Genomic DNA, 17,542 nt, shown 5'->3' with positions numbered 1-17,542 from the left:
TCAGCTGTCTGAGGCAACTGACAGCAAACCCTTTTCTGTATCCTCCTACTTTCTTTATACTCATTTCAAAGCCAAAGGTGGCTGTTGTGTATACATACGCAACGACTTATCTTGCTCTCGTGTTCCTGAACTTGATTCTTCTGAATTCTCCACTCTCTGGCTTCGGCTTTCCTGTCATTCTCTGACTAAATATATCTGTGATGTTTACTTATCCCCTAATTCTACTGACTATCAAAAATTCTTCGACTATCTTACTTCTACGATGGAACACATTCTGTCCATTTCTCCTTTCTCTGAAATCTCCATTCTTGGAGATTTCAATGTTCACCACCACCTTTGGCTCTCCTCTCCTTTCACGGATCCACCTGGTGAACAAGCCTACATCTTTTCTATCCTTAATGACCTAGAGCAGCTTGTACAGCACCCTACCTGTATCCCTGACCGCCTTGGAGAGAGCTCCAACATACTTGACCTCTTCCTCACAACTAATCCTTCAGCTTACTCTGTTAATCTTTTCTCTCCGTTGGGCTCCTCCGATCACAACCTTATTACCTTAACCTGTCCTATCGCTCTAGTACGGCCTGCGGACCCTCCAGGGAAACGTCGTCTCTGGCATTTTGGAGCTGCGGACTGGGAGGCCCTCAGGCAGTACTTCTTTGATTTTCCCTGGAATGATTATTGCTTCCATGGCCGTGAGCCATCTGAGTGTGCCTTGCGCATTACGGAGGTTATTCTCTCGGGCATGGAAGCATACATTCCTTTCTCATATCCTTTGACTAACGCAAGAAAGCCTTGGTTTAATCACGCTTGTTCTAATGCTGTCCGCAACAAGGAGAAGGCCTACAAAAGGTACCGGAGCCAACCCACCCCTGAATCACATAATCTTTACGTTTCTGCCCGGAATCGTGCTAAGTCTGTTCTTCGCTCTACTAAAAATAATTTCATCCATACTAAATGCTCTCAACTCTCCAACTCGAATTCTTCCCGCTCCTTCTGGCACCTTGCCAAAAATCTTTCTAACAACTTTACCTCATCATCCTTCCCTCCTCTTTTCTACTCTGATGGTTCTGTAGCTATTTCTTCTACTGATAAAGCAGATCTCTTCGCACAGACTTTCTCCTCCAATTCCACCTTAGACGATTCCGGTGCTGTTCCTCCATCACTTCCCCCTCTGACTTCCTCATGGCTGACATTAAAATGTCTTCAGTTGATGTATTTTTCTGCCATTACTGGCCTCAGTACTAACAAGGCATATGGGCCTGATGGGGTCCCTCCTGTTGTTCTCAAAAACTGTGCTTCTGTGCTTACACCCTGCCTAGGCAAACTATTTCGCCTTTGTCTGTCAACTTGTACCTTTCCTTCTTGCTGGAAGTTTGCTCTCATTCAGCCAGTCCCAAAGAAGGGTGACCACTCCCAACCCTCCAACTATCGTCCAATTGCTTTAACGTCCTGTATTTCAAAAGTTTTCGAGTCAATTCTTAATAAAAAAATTTTAAGGTATCTTTCCTATCACAACCTTCTTTCCGATCGTCAGTATGGGTTCCGTCAGGGACGCTCCACTGGCGATCTTCTCACCTACCTTTCAGACTCCTGGTCATCCTCCTTTCGGGACTTTGGCGAAAGCTTTGCCATTGCACTTGACATCTCAAAGGCTTTCGATCGAGTCTGGCATAAATCTTTAATTTCCAAACTGCCCTCCTACGGTTTCTATCCTTCTATCTGTACCTTCATCGCTAGCTTCCTTTCTGGTCGTTCTATAGCTGCTGTCGTAGACGGCCATCGTTCTTCTCCTAGATCTATCAACAGTGGTGTTCCTCAGGGCTCTGTCCTATCACCAACTCTCTTCCTTTTATTCATCAATGATCTTCTAAGCTGTACATCTAACTCTATCCACTCATACGCTGATGACTCCACCCTTCACCTTTCCATTCGGTTCCCGCAACGCCCATCTCAACAGTTACTTCAAGAAACAAGGGATGAGGCTATGGCACACCTAATGTCTGACTTGGCTCATATCTCTGACTGGGGTAAAAATAATATGGTTGTCTTTAATGCTTCTAAGACTCAGTTCTTACACCTATCAACCCGACAAAATCTTCCACAGGTATACCCACTAATGTTTAATAATATTCAGATTAATCCTGCATCATCCTTGAACATGCTTGGGGTTTCATTTACTCGGGACTTATCTTGGAAAGATCATATTGCATCTCTTGTAAAATCTGCTTCCAAGAGATTGGGTGTGCTAAGCCGACTCCGCTCTTTCTTTACCCCTGCACAATTGTTGACTCTATACAGGGGTTTTATCCGCCCCTGTGTGGAGTACAACTCTCATGTGTGGGGAGGCTCCCCACATACAGCTCTTCTCAATAGGGTGGAGTCAAAGGCTTTTCGTCTCATTAACTCTCCTCCTCTTACTGACTCCCTTCAACCTCTGTCTCTTCGCCGCACTGTTGCATCTTTATCTCTTTTCTATCGCTACTTTAATGGTCACTGCTCCTCTGAACTGTCTGCTTGCATTCCTCCACCTCTACGACGGGCGCGTAGCACCCGTCTGGCAGCAAACTCTCATCCCTTTTCTGTCCAACTCTCTAATGCAAGAGTTAACCGTTACTCCCAGTCTTTCATTCATGCAACAGGTCAGCTCTGGAACTGTCTCCCTCTGTCTGTATTTCCTCCTGCCTATGATCTCCAGTCTTTCAAACGCAGTGTGTCCAGGCATCTCAAAATGATCGGATCTTGAATTTGGCTCTCTATTGTATTTTGTTTTTCTCTTGGAGGGAACTGTTACTGCGGGCTCATGGCCTTTGGTTCCTTCTTCCTCGCATAAAAAAAAAAAAAAAAAAAAAAAAAGTCTGAGATTACCCTCTCAAACCACTCTCGGGAGGACGCGCCTGTGTGTCACTCACACCCCAGAGCGATCAGTGGGGGGTACACTCCAGAGGTGAGTAAGCAAAGGCAATCTCAGGAAACAGATATAGACACTTACTATATCTACTAAGGCCAGGGAGGAAAATGAGATCTAGCTAACCTAACTTTTATTCCCCTATTTACAAAACTATTGCCGGTGAGGCAGCCCTAGATCGCTAGAGGAGAGAGCAACGAAAACACGACTGCACTCTCCGCAACCATTCATCAAAGTCCTCATAATACCAAGTGTGCGTGTGTCTATTTATTCATTCCGTCGTGTAATGAAGACAGAAGAAAGAAGAGAAAGTTTTTAAAATCCGTGTAAGATGAGGCAAGAAGGACCCTCTCTAGGACGGAAGCACTCGCACGAGAGCAGGAAACACTCTTAGCTACGTACTTAAATGACTGGAGGAGGGGGAGGGGGGCATGGGAGAGAGAAAAGGGGATGGAGTCAGGGCAGAGGGGAAAGTAGGCGAGAGGAGAGGTATATAGAGAGGAAGTTTAAGAGAGTGAAGGAGAGGGAAGAGGAGAGAAGGAGGTGTATAGAAGTAAGAGAGAGAGAGAGACAGACAGACAGACAGACAGACAAACAGAGACAGACAGACAGACAGACAGACAAACAGAGACAGACAGACAGACAGACAGATAGAGCTGTGCAAGAAACAAAACAATTTAAAAAAAATCAGGGTGACGGGAATCGAGCAGTGAAGAAAAACGATCAATAAAGGAAACAAGTGAATCAATTATTAGCATGCAAAACAAAGTCTCCTAGCGTTTGATAATCATACTTTGCAATTGACCTTGGGAGTAGGTGGCAGGTTGATGCGCGCGACACACCGTCATGGTGTGGGGAACGGTTGCATGAAGTTATATCAATATCTGTCTATGCATGTGGAAGTTGCTGAGTGGACACGAATGCAGGTATGGCTGTTAAGTATGACAGCACCCGACCTTGTGTGAGCCCCAAGCGTGACCTTGACCTTGAGAGTTGATGGCTGGTTGTTGCGTGTGATACAGCGTTATGGTATGGGGAAGAATTGTGTAAAGTTATATCAAACTCTGTCCATGCATGTAGAAGTTACAGAGCGAACACGAAACTGCGGACGGACTGATGGACATACTGGCGTACTGACGGAACAGAGCAAACCCGTAGTCTCTGACCGGTTTGACCGGTAGGGGACTAATAACGAGATGCAAGATGTGCTTGTTTCTTTCTTATTTTCTTTATCAGCAAGAAAACATTACTGGTACGACACTATAAATTTTTAACCCCTTCAGTTTGATGACATACTTCCTTATTTTGAATTATTTACCACCAGTGACCTTATTCATATTAGGACAGACCTCTAGGAGGGAAGGGGTTATTGAAGCTTATATCTAATTCCTTCAGTTCAAAGAGTACCTCCAAAACTGAATAAAATCGTCTGGTGGTTGTAATAGAATAATAAATACGTCATGAAGGTAAAGTAGTTAGCGGGACTTGCTGTAGGTGAAGAGTACATTATCTCGTTTTGTTGTTCAAGCTACTCTTTCTATATTCTTCCATCTCGTCATCTTAAATGTTGTCGCAAGAGATTAACACTAACAAGTCACAAAGTGCTATGGAAGGGATGTAGACCCGCAGTACGACATCTCCCTCAGTGGAAGAATAAAGAGCGAGATAGAAGTCAATAGAATATCAAAGTATGGTTACAACGGGTGCGTCAGAGCCAGGCAGCAGCGGCAGGGATTAAGGAGGTCTAAATAATTACTGAGCTTGTTAGCTGTGGCCGTGGTCCCGTAAGGAGATAACCCACCTCTTTTTTTTCTCTCTCTTTTTAAGTAGTAGTGGTAGCATAAGCTAGCCTTTCCAGTGAGGCTTCACCCTCCTACGTAGCGTAATTGATCACAGTGCTGGCCAGACTCCTTCCTGAGGCACCAGTGATATAAAGTGAGCTTCATGGCGTTCTCTCGGCGGTTCACTTGTCTCACTTGATTTTTCTCTTAGAGATAGCAGAGGCATCCTTACCCTTGCCTCAGCTTGATTTATATAATGAATTTATTTTTTAATTTACAACAGTTTGGTTTCAAATGTGAATTTGTCCGTTAATGAAGAACACAAAAACTGAACATCGAAATGATACGAGAAGTTGAACGCTTGTCCAAAACTAGGTACTTCCTGTCTAAAAAAGTAAGGAAAATAAGAAAAGGATAGCAATGAAGACTAAGGAGGATCGTTTTATTACAAAAACTGCCACTTTATCCTTAGATTTTGAGAGGAATGAAGTCCTGGAATGCGCAGTGAGGCTCAAGTAGTCAAGAAATGAAATACGTGAGCTCCTTCAAGTATCGAGATGATGAGATGAGGAAGGATGGGCGTTCAGAGGATACAGTGCAAGAAAGCGTAGAGCAGAGGAGAAGGTTACTAATTCAGTGAGGACGGTGACATGGATAAGGGGTTCAGTTTGGAAGCAAAGAAGTCGTTACGACAATTTCATTCTCTACTTTATATAGCACATCATTACCTTATGACAGTATTGTGATTCCCTCACTACCTTATGGGATTTCATAAATTATAACTAATTGTTGGGCTCGAATATTTTCCATACTCCTGCTTAGTTATAGCAGCCCAGAACAGTAACCGAAAAAAATTAAGTAGGGAACACAGTACGAGTATGATTCCTACTTTGCAAGATCATTCTCATGGTAGCAAAATGATTTTAATTCTTTTAACAGGATAACCTTTGGAAATGAAACTTCAATAAAGCTCTGTCGATCTCAGTCTTCCTTCCCGGCAGACTGGCAGACGGAGGGAAGGGAGAGAAGGAGACAGAAGGGCAGGAAAGAAAAAAAAAAATTGTAGCAAAGCAGGGGTAACGGTGATGAAGTGGCGGAAGGAGGTGAGGAGAGAAAAAGTGGGAGGGGGAGTTAGGGGAGACAGGCAATATGCGGGGATGGGATATGATGAGACAGTGAAACAGAGAAGGACAGAGAGGGTAATGACGAGAGAATGGGAATAAACGGTGAGATTTGGGAAACGGGGCAGGACGTTGACGAGAGAGAGAGAGAGAGAGAGAGAGAGAGAGAGAGAGAGAGTCGTATTCATAAAATAAACAAACAAAAGTGATGCATGGGGTTGCTTGTTTATTCTGTTGACTTCAATCACGCAGCATTCAAGCACTTCACAACCAAAATGCAATGAACCTCACAGTGAAAAACACCACAAAACGATATGAGTTCCGCAAAAAAGCTACCGTAGGAAACTTGTTTATCGTAGAAACTGCTTAGGATTATTTTTAAATATGGAAAGGGGTGGGGGTGGAGAGTAACGAGGATTTTGAAATAAGGGAGAAGGAAAGGACTGAAGAATGGTGAGTGAGATGGAGGGACGAAAGACAAGAGTGAGTGAAAAGGGAGGGAGGGAAGAAGGTTGAGAGAGGTGAGGAAGAGATGGAGAACGGTGAGAGATGTACGGAGGAAACGGGAAAGGTGAAGGTGTTAAAGGTAACGAAGGAGAAGAGTGAGGGTGGTGGAGGGAGAGAAGACGGATGGAGTAGATGGAGGGAGGGAAGGAGAGGGGTTAGGGAGATGAAGGGAGGGAAGTAGAGAGGTGAGAGAGAGAGAAGGATGAGGTAGACGGAGAGAAGAAATGAGAGAGAGATGAACGGAGGAGAAAACGAATGAGGTAATGGGAACACGGAGGAAGTAAGAGGGGAGAATAGTGGGAGAAGAGAATGAAGGGAGGAAAAGCGACTGAGGGAGGGAGAGATGGGTGAAGGAGGAGAAGGGTGGTGGAAAGATGAGAGAGCCAGATTAGTCCGGACGGGTGAGCAAGAGAGGATAGGGTAGCAAACGGAGGCAATGGGGTTCTGTGAAGTGAGACGGGAGGCAGGTCCTGTCAGCCGATAGTGACGATGAATGAACTCACTCGTTTCCGTTGCTTTTTTTGGGGGGAGGGGGATGTCTCACTGAAAATACATATACTGTATGTACAATATACTCTTCCAATCTCTCTCTCTCTCTCTCTCTCTCTCTCTCTCTCTAGTTACTGTTAGATGCAACCAACCTGCAACCACATAATGGCGTGTAAGCAGTAGTGATACAAGAAATGTAAGACACTTTCTGTCATCATCTATGACTTCAGAAATTATATCACAGAACGTTTGTCTACGTTTTTGCGCCCTCATTTTTCATAATAGAACCCAGAGTGATACATTCCACAGAGCTTATATAACAGGCAGGTGATGATGATATTACTATTACTATTTCTACTAATAATGCTGCTGCTGATGATGATGCAACTGCTACTACTACTGCTACTAGTACTACTCAAGACGACGACGACGACGACAACGATGATGATGAATGCACACTAAAAGTTACATTCGTTAAACTTGGCTGTGAGTAGCATACATGATTTTTTCCCGTCTCGATTTCTCTCTTCCAATTACTCTGTATATACAGGTTTAGCAGCAAAACAGGTGTTGATAGGACTGACTGGGCGTGGTTACCAAAGATATCAGCCTACTATTAATTACCTCTCCAAGAGGAACCATCAATATCTTACACACTGCACACTACCCACATCTGTTTTGGACTCTTGAATACGATGACTTTTTTTTTTAAATCTCTGAAGTCAGGCGATATTATTCAACTAATGGAGTGTCCAATGCACACCGTATCTATTAGAAAAAATATACAGAATTCCCAATACAATACCAATGGACAGCGAAGGTGGAGGCGCTAAAGAGTGTCGTAAGCGTGCTTGTGTCTGGCCATACAGGGTGGGAAGGTACTGGAGTTGTGACGTGAAAGGCAGCTGCAGAAAACTTTATAAAAATCCAACATACTATCATCCCATTCGAGATGGAGTGGTGAAGGGCTAGGCTGCTGTAATCCAGGACATTTAAGTGAATATATAATTCGCGGTACGTGGGATTCCTTAAGGTGGATATAATATTTTGACAGTTGGAGGAATTAAACAAAAAAATAGTATGTTTAAGGGGATAAACACATCACTTTAATGATATATTTCATATTCTATTATTGCCACAACCAAAAGATTTTTACACAGCTTTGGAGAGACTTTTGGCACAGGAAGAGTTAGGTATCCCAGGAAGTATCCCTTTTATTACCAGAAGCCTGTTCTAAGCTGGAGAACCACGCCAGGTGGTGGCAAGAATAAAATAAAAATGAAGTATTTTTCCGGACTGAAGGAGTTATGGAGTTTGTTTGTAACCCCACAATTGCGAGAGGTTTTGCCCAGCGATGAAGTAGCTGTCTGAAGAAAGAAAGATTTGAATAAGAGTAGGGAATGAATACACTCATCATCATCATCATCATAAATCACATTATTAATCGTCATCATTATCAGTCATCATCAATCATCATCATCAGTCATCATCATCAGTCATCATCATCAGTCATAATCATCAGTCTTCATCATCAGTCATCATTATCATCAGTCATCAATCACCACCATTATCAATCATCATCATCATCATCGGTCATCGCCATCATCAGTTATCATTATGAATCATCATCATCATCATCATCATCATCATCATCATCAGTAATCATCATCATCATCCTCAGTAATTATTATTATCATCATCAGCAGCAGCAGCAGAAGCAGCAGCTGCGACCTCTTGTGTTTTATTTCATAAGTAGGACAAAGAAGAATCTTTAATGGAGGCAAAAGGTAGACTGTTGAGTGACGAAAAAGCTTCCAGTGTTATACCAGATGAGGGAGTGAGGCGCAGGCGTTAACTCTTTGACTGCTGGACTGCACTCAACTGGATGAAATCATAGTGTTAGTCTACATAAAACTTCTGGTTGTATTAATATCAGAGACAGATATATTTGAGATAGTTTTTGAAGACTGTAAATGCTGGCATTTTGCTTACTGTAATAAAATCTAATAGTGTTATTCAGAATAAAGAGTCCAAATGTATCAAATGCAGCGAAAGCGTTAGTTGTATGATCAGAAATGCTTCCAGGCTGCTCTTCATACTATACGACGTTAGGAAAATGACTGTTCGAGAAATGAGGAATAAGACAGCAGAGCCGAATCGAGAAATGTTTTGGAAGCAAGTGTCGTTAATGAGTAAAGAAAGAAATGTCTACAGGTTGCGGGATGCTTCACGGGATGCTGCATCGAGCAAAAGATGGACAGATATATGAGGAATGAGCTACAAGGTTTCTTTTAAGTGTATCGCTCTGATAGTCCGTTCCCTAAGGCCCAGCAGTTCGTTCGTTAAAACCCAGAGTCTTGTAACATGCCTCACACCTTCACTTGTCACATAATATAAGTGATTTTCTCAGGGGTAAGGCCTGAAAAAGGTAGTACCCTCGAAATCAGTGAAGCATTTTCTGTGTCTTCCTGCTACTTTCAAATGATTTTGTCCAACTTGGAAGAAAAGTTTTGAACTGGAAGGGTTAACTTCATTAGCCCCTTCACCATACAAGGCCTTCCCTGACCCGAATGGAACTGTTTGGATAGCAAAAGCTATTAATTTAAAAGTAAGGAACCGTACTCAAGGATTTACTTTCGAAGGAGAAAAGGATAAAGACAAGGTGTTATGAAAAGTAAAAAAAAAAAAAAAAACGGTGGTGGAAAGAAAAAAACAATAATATATGCATTTTCTTTCACGGGTACTTAATCTCCAGATACAAAGCAATAAACATAATTTTCCTTTGCAGCAGGATTACTTAAATTTTAAAGAGAAAGGGTGATTTATCATTCAGACACTACCCTACACCACACAACTCTCGGCCATAACTGTGATCTTTACACTCAAGAGTGCTAAAAACAATCCCTAATCCGGCCTTAATATCTCAAACTCCTAATAATCCAGCTCTAACGAGCGTATTTGCTGCAACAGGCGGACGTGTACCAGGTAAGACAGTCAGACCTATTTATGCAAGTGGTAGCCCCTCGAACTTCAGTGAGAGACAGTTTATAGTTACATCACGCCCTGGCTCCAGGATAGATAAGGGATTAGAGGAAAGGGGAGATAGAAGGGAAACGGCAAAGGCGAAGCAAGAGATTTTTTTTTTCCTTTTTTGCCACTATAGAAGATGTTCAGGTAGGCTACCATCATTCACTCACTTCATGAAGTGATAAGTGAATTGGATTCCTCTGCATTAATATGTAAGAATAATGTTTTATGCTGTTTCACTAGAATGAAAACCTTTCTTCATTTACACTCTTTCAGCATTTTCTAAACAAAACTGTATAAGTACTCAAATCTGAAACCATCTGTATATTTATTTATTCCTATGTGTCTTCCCGTTAATCCCCCCCCCCCCCAAAAAAAAAGAGGGAAGCGAGGAACAGAAATGACAAATGAGGCAAGGAACAGCTGTGTGTCCTATGCCCTAATATCCCGCTTACGATATTGGTCATCCCCCACAGTCGTACTCTGCACCTGTCTCGCCTCTGTCCCTGCCACCACTGCCATCCTTACCACAAGTCCTGCCCCTTGCCGACCTTGCCACCACACGTGTATCGTCTCCTTGCCATCACCCCATCCACTACCTTGCCAACATCTTTTGCCTCTTCCCTCCCTTGCCTCCACCCCTGTCCCTACCCTTACCATCATCACTGTCACCATCCTTACCACCATCATTTTCATCGCCATTGCCTCCATCCTTGTCAGTCTTCCCCACCTAGCAGATCACCCCAACACCCTAGTACCCAAATGAGCGCCAACACTTTCCTCTCTGGGGGCGTTCGCATCCAATTACCAGAGGAGGCGAGCTGGAGTTATGAGGTACTTAATGTTCCACACACACATAATGCCGCACCATTACTTACTGGCCCACTGTACCTTACCTATTCGGCCTTTCCTACTCTGTGTGTGTGTGTGTGTGTGTGTGTGTGTGTGTGTGTGTAATTCACCGGGTCGGTCAGGATCACTTGATGGTCGTGATCGTCAGCTTTTACCCTCCCGGAAGGGAGCTGAGAGCTCATATAGTCCGATCTAAGGGCAAGGCTGTGACCTTCACACACCCACACACCCGTCCTCTTGCTCAAGGGGGACAGTAACCACCCACTTCGTCAGTGAAACTTTTCGCAACCTGAGCGAGGCGCGAACTCCCGTCTACCAGATGGCAAGCGAGAACGTTACCACTGCACCAGTGTGTGTGTGTGTGTGTGTGTGTGTGTGTGTTTGTCTTGGGTCCTATGATGTGTATACTTGCTACCCGGTCGTACTGGTACCCCTTCATGTTGATGACCATTCGTACGATCATTTCTCTCTCGTAACCAAGATATGTCTCTACGGGCAGGATGAGGGGACAGGCATCGTATTTTTGGTGGCATGGCAAGGTTCCTTTCAGCTTTCTCGACGCGATTTATTTTTCATATTATACTCTAAATATCTGCTGCATGCTGTTTATATACTTATGTAGACATACTTTTCATCAGAAACAAAGGACTGTCTATTGAGGCATAATGTTTAAAATACATGGCCAAGGAAGATCTGTTACTAGACAATCCTTAGGCTGACCAGGTGGATGAACGAGTCTGTCGTGTCGTCATTCACACTCTGGTAATTAATACAACCCTCAGACTAACCAGGAGGGTGAGCGAGACTGCAATGTAATCATTCATACTCTGGCAGTTAATAATGGACATTTTGTTGTTTCTTCATACAAAAATGTGATTTTTGTGATGCTGAGATGAGACTGGTTTCTATTGTATTACAGAATTCTTAATACTTATTAATATCGGGCGAAAATGACTTTACCGACTTCATACTAAATAATAGCTGAAGTAGTTCTGATCATTCCATGATTTACTTATAGCTGGATGAAACTGCGCTCTATAATAACAAAGTTATTATTTGTTTTATAGCTGACAGCAAGCTGTTCTTACTCACCTTAGGGGTGACGCAGTACTAAACAAATTCATTCAGTTCCAGAGTGGACGGTGTTGATCTAATGGACACCAAGAGAGTAGCTAAGATGGCATGAATTAAAATGTTTGTACACATCTATTGAATCATTCAATTTCCCGGAAACAAAATCCGTCAAAGTACAGTAGTGTGCCACACGCGTTTCACTGCTGGGGATCCAAACAGCCTCTCCATCACGGAACATCGACTCCACACTGGTATGAGGCTCCAGTCGGGGCTCAAACTATTGTGCTATGTATGCACTTCGGTTTCAATCATCAAGTGGTCGGAGTTTTGCTCCACATTTCTTGTTTTTTAGCAGTGAGAGAGAGAGAGAGAGAGAGAGAGAGAGAGAGAGAGAGAGAGAGAGAGAGAGAGAGAGAAAGAAAGAGAAAGAAATGTTACCCCTAAAGGCTAAGTAGCCTGGGCCCCAAACCCCGTCACTCCATATGGGGCAGTACTTGTATGAAATATAAACTGACAACCTGACGCCCACAGAGCTGTGTGTATTTCTTTTTCATTTGCTATTGTTAAGTACTTCAGTAGTCTGATCATTGATATTTTATCCTTGCTGCCGCCGATGAATTGTATTAGCCCACCAGTGGCTCTGGTAATGAAGACTCGTCACTAAGATCTGTAGTGCCACTCTTATTTGTTTATTGTTGCGGTCGCCGGGTGGCTTTATTCAGCTTTAAGGAGAACCCCTCGTGGTGAAGTGTCTGAAAGTAATCTGTCCTGATCCCTCCAGTCAGATAAATGATTAGTATCGTTCTTTACTATATTTTATTCAGTTTAATGGCCAGTTAACCTCTTCACTCCGGTGAAGTATTGTTTAGTATATTCTTGCTATATCTAGACAGCTTTATTGGGGTTATATAATATTTTTTTTCGAACCAGAGGGGTTACCTACTGCCTTCATTAACTCTTTCGGTACCAGGACACTCTCCTGATCAAAATATATTCGTCAGGCTGTGGCAACAAAAATATACAATTTACATCGTCGGATTAAAGGGGTTTAAGTCATTCGTTTTTATTTGAGAACAGAAATCGGAGTTATCAGAATTTCAAAATTGATCAAGGGGATGCCCTAAAGCCTACACCACAGCTGCACCACTGTGGTTCGGTAGGCAGAGGGCGGTTCAGTAAGCAGTCCTACTCCTCCAGCAAAATGGCACACGCAGCAACCCTGGAGAGTAATGGGTTCAGGGAGATCTCTCATACCGGTGTGATCTCCATTAACCCCTTCGATGGGATGACGTTTATTTTAATTTTGCTATCAACAGCTCACGGCAGACATATTGAAGGGGTCAGCAGACAATCAACGATAACTTCAATCCATTAATTTGGTTATAATTAAATTTTTCCTACCCCCATACAATTCACAAACCTTAGGGAAAGCCCCTTATAGTTAAATGGCCAATTACACCAGTAACTCAACACCTCTCTGGGTCTGGTACGACTGTTAAACCTTATTTCCTACTTTTAAGGCGCACTTCCCCAGCACACACCCTAAAACGACTACATAAAAACGGAGACCACAACTGAAGTAAAAAAAAATCGCCAACTTGTCCATTGGGACGAAGCATTCATTAATTCATTCCTGCTATCCCCGATTTTACTCAGCATAGACTTTTCGACCTAGAAGGGTTAGATATAGCCATCATTCATCCCTTCACCAAATGAAGTCTCTCCGAAAGATGCACAACTTTGTCTGTGGCATAAAAAAAGAAAATTATTGGATTGAAGGGATTAGCACTCCTCTCCCGTAGTGAAGAATGCAAAGGGCGTTGTTGTCGCAGTTTTTTGTCATGCATAAAACATTTAACTGCCCCTCGAGGTGTGGCAGCTGTTGTGAGTATAATGGGTAGGGATACAAACTTTAAATATTTTTTTTTTCGTAACTTCCGGGTTAGGATGTGCAGAAATAGTACAGTTATATAAGACTTATTAATTACTAAAGGTATAGCGTGTTATTTCTATCCTAACGAAAATGCCCTACCATTTTTAGCTCTGTTGATGGCCAGATGTTGTAAAACTTGTTTCCCCCCAAACTTCAACCTACGGCTGTCCAAGTCCAACTGTTACATACATTTTACGAATGGAGGACACCAGTAATCTGGTGTATGGATTATATTTTTTATTCATTTGTTTTTCCTTCCTCTGTTTTGTTATATATATAAAAAAATGGTGGGTTAATTTGACCAGTAAAATAAGGAAACGTTACTGCTTCATAGCTCATGCCCGTCGAATTTTATGCTACCACGACATGGTTTAATTTGTATAAATAGTCAAATTCAGTCATAAAATATGTCTTACCTTAAGTGGACGTGCCAAAAATTTTTATAACGAATAAAGACCATTCATTCCAAGAACGGATATTTGCTGGACCTGGTTTCGTAAAACCCACGTGGGTTAAGCCTACAAGCCTAACAATAAGAAAAAGTAATAACATTATGCATCATGTCCTCAGTTTGCTGTTCGTCAGTCAAAAGATTACTGGACACGAGGTACTTCGATCCCGTAGATATCAACGACTTTCGGAAAGCTACACCACATTAAAGTCATTAACTGAAGCGTCCTAAAGCTCCCGCATCTTGTGCATTTGAACTGGTTCTAGATTATTCTTACCAATTACAGGCGATTGTGTGTAGCCTTAGACAAAATAAGTCAATGAAGACTATTCTTCTTCCAGTTTCATAGTCTCGACGAAGCTATTTAATCATCTGGTGGTTGCAAGAGTACAATACAAAATAGATCATAATAGTACCAAGATCTCTTCATCGTATGCAAGTAAAAACATGTCAAGAAGCAGACGCCAACATTTTTTTTTTTTTTTAATGTCCATGCAGATACTTAATGAACTCTGGAAAATCATTTTTTTTTTTTTATGATGACTACAAAACTGTCTGCAGTGCCAATAATAAAACTCTTGCACTATATGCATAAATAGACATCGATTCACTGTTATGTCTATTCTTTTTCCTGCAAGACATGTTTTATATTCAAGTTGTAATTTCTCTTTTTTCTGATTTTGTACATAACTAGTTCTGTTAATTTTTGTATTTAACTTGTTCAAACTAATTGTAAGTGATATTGTGCTGGATCATTATGTGTAAATCTATAGAAACTGGCAACTGTGAGTTTGTAGTCAATGAATCTATTTACCTATCTAACTATATCTCAGCTTTTTGTGAACATAACTGGTTTGCCGTACACCGTGAAGGTAAGTCTGACTAATTCCAGCGAGGAAAAATGCAGTATTGCAACATTTGTCTGCAGAAGTCTTTTAGCACCTATGCTTTAGGCATTTTTTTTTTAAATCCCTTCCTGATGTCAAATTTCCCATTACAAACAGGTGCACTTATCCCTCAAAATAATATGTAGTGCTCAAATTCCACCAGTCAAATGATAAAAGCTTGAAATTTGTGGTTAATATGGAGTATGAAAAATGCAGTTTTAATGAAAAGTTTATGCAGATAGTGTAGGCAGGCATAACTCCATTTTGATTTTAAAATGCCCGACATTAAAAGTAATTAAGACACTCATGAACTAAACACAAAAGCATGGCCATAATTAAAGACGCTTTTTCTCGACAATTTAAAGTCAAGATCATCTTGCTGTCCATTCTGACTGATACTGAGTTTCAAGTGAGTGTCGTGAAAACGGGTTGGCAAGATTGTATTGCCTTTACCACACCGCTCTCTATAAACATTCGTTTGTCCACCGTATGGCTGCCTTGGGGATTTTCTGCAAGTAGAGGAATTAAATGATATTAATCGCCATGTGACCGACCAGACGGGGCTTTTGCTTGAAATTTTGGCATGAGATGAAAGGGCAGCTGTACCATTGTTGTTGGACACTAAAAAAAAAAAAAAAAAAAATAGGTAAAATTGTTAAAATCCTAAAGACCCTCAAACTGTGTTAGCATTAGGGATAAACAAGAGTAGAATTGCTCTGGGACATGTGCCGAGGCTTTTGTTTCAAACAGTTTGCTGTAATGAGTAACTAGTCATGTCAAATATGTTTAATGGACCACTTTTGTCATGATGTGCTTAAATGAATAACTTTTACTAAAGTTGGTGCTAGATGGCACTACCACAGGTGTCAGCTGACAGCAAATTTGGATTCTCCATGTCAAAGAAACTTATATGGGATCACTTTTGTCTCAATAGGCCATAAGCTCTGTCTTCTTCTCTATCGAGTTTGGCTCGACTTCGGTAGCACTTAGTTTGTTTACAAAATGAAAAGTCAGTATCGGTCGAAATACCTCGGGAGGAACAGTGACTAATCTTGACTAATCGTGCTCAAAATTCAAAATCGTTTTGACTTTTGGTGCTTGCGAAAACAGGTATCAGTACGATAGTCGATGTATGATATCAAGATTAGTCAAAATGTATTGACTTTTAAATCCCAAAAATGCGGCTCAACAGCAGCAAAAAAATAAATAAATAAATAAATAAATAAAGTAAGGCCCAATGACCAACAACCTATCATTTAAAAATAAGGCTTGAATGAAGAAAATGCTAAACTATTTACAGTAAAACAGCAATGAATGAAACTTACTTTGAGTGCAAGCCATGATAAGCTAAGCATTACTGATTCAAAGCACTGAACATGTGTTGGTACAAACAAAGTATTAAAAAGATGCAGCATTATGCGAAGCCGGCAAGCTCAGCATGGAGTGCCACCTGAATGATCCACCCCTGGACACCTGGTGGCGCCAACTCACTGCTAGTAGAATTCAGTGTGGATATGAGTTAAGACAATTCTAGATATTCAGTAAGGAAAACAACTGTGACTAAGATATTCAGAATGATCAAAAGTATGGTGTCCTGAAAACTTTCATCTTGATAAAATAATAACCATAAATATTCAAAATAGAAAGTCTGAAGTTCATTTAAGAAATTCAATATTGTTAAGTGGGACGAATGTATTTAATAAATTTGAAGTGGACAAACACTTAGTTTTGCTAATAAGAATATCATTATGAGTAAAGGTCATCTGCTAGAGAACCAAAATTGATTTAAAACGTGTAAATGTAAAATACACTGCAGTGATGTTTTTCATTAATATTCTTATACACCTGTATTTGGCTTAGACTTCGAACTACAGAGTTATTTATAATTATTTATAAAATGATTCCCTAACTACAAATGATCTCCCAAAGCTAAAAATATGTAGGTGGCAAGAATAAATCTGTAAAGTCTCACCAAACTGAAAGGGTTATGTTTAAATTGCACCAGTCTCTTACAAGACTGCATGTGTAAATAGTTTTATAGCAGTGACAGTTAGCACAAGTCATGTTAAGCATCTGAACTATTATCTAATTTGTAAACAAGAGTTTCTTGAGGGAAAAAAAAAAAAGAAAATCTCTTGAATTGGTAGCAACTGTTATACTTGTCATTCATACTAATGTTTTAATCTCGACCTCTTGAACCAGGAGACAATTTTGTGACTTATGACTCCTGTCCTCAGAATTTGTCAGTTTATGAGACATGGGCAGGTCAGATTTAGCCTTTGTCAAACCTCATGATATAATAAAAACTCCTTTAAAAAAAATGTCACTGGGTTCAAACGGTTTAACCCTCGTTCACACATACACGGTACATGCTACAGATGACACCTGTAAAGCCAACCAGGGTCTTCCGGGGTCTTCCGTAAGTGTACCGGGAGAGGTACTGGGGAAATCCGTAGGCATCCGTGATAATCTCTTGTCAACCGTAGAAATGTCAAACATGTTTGATATTTTCTAC

Source organism: Coenobita brevimanus, chromosome 13, assembly GCF_032717465.1.
Source record: "Coenobita brevimanus isolate Jiangsu-jjx chromosome 13, ASM3271746v2, whole genome shotgun sequence".
In the NCBI taxonomy this organism is placed as follows: Eukaryota; Metazoa; Arthropoda; class Malacostraca; order Decapoda; family Coenobitidae; genus Coenobita; species Coenobita brevimanus.
This window is presented reverse-complemented; position numbering follows the sequence as displayed.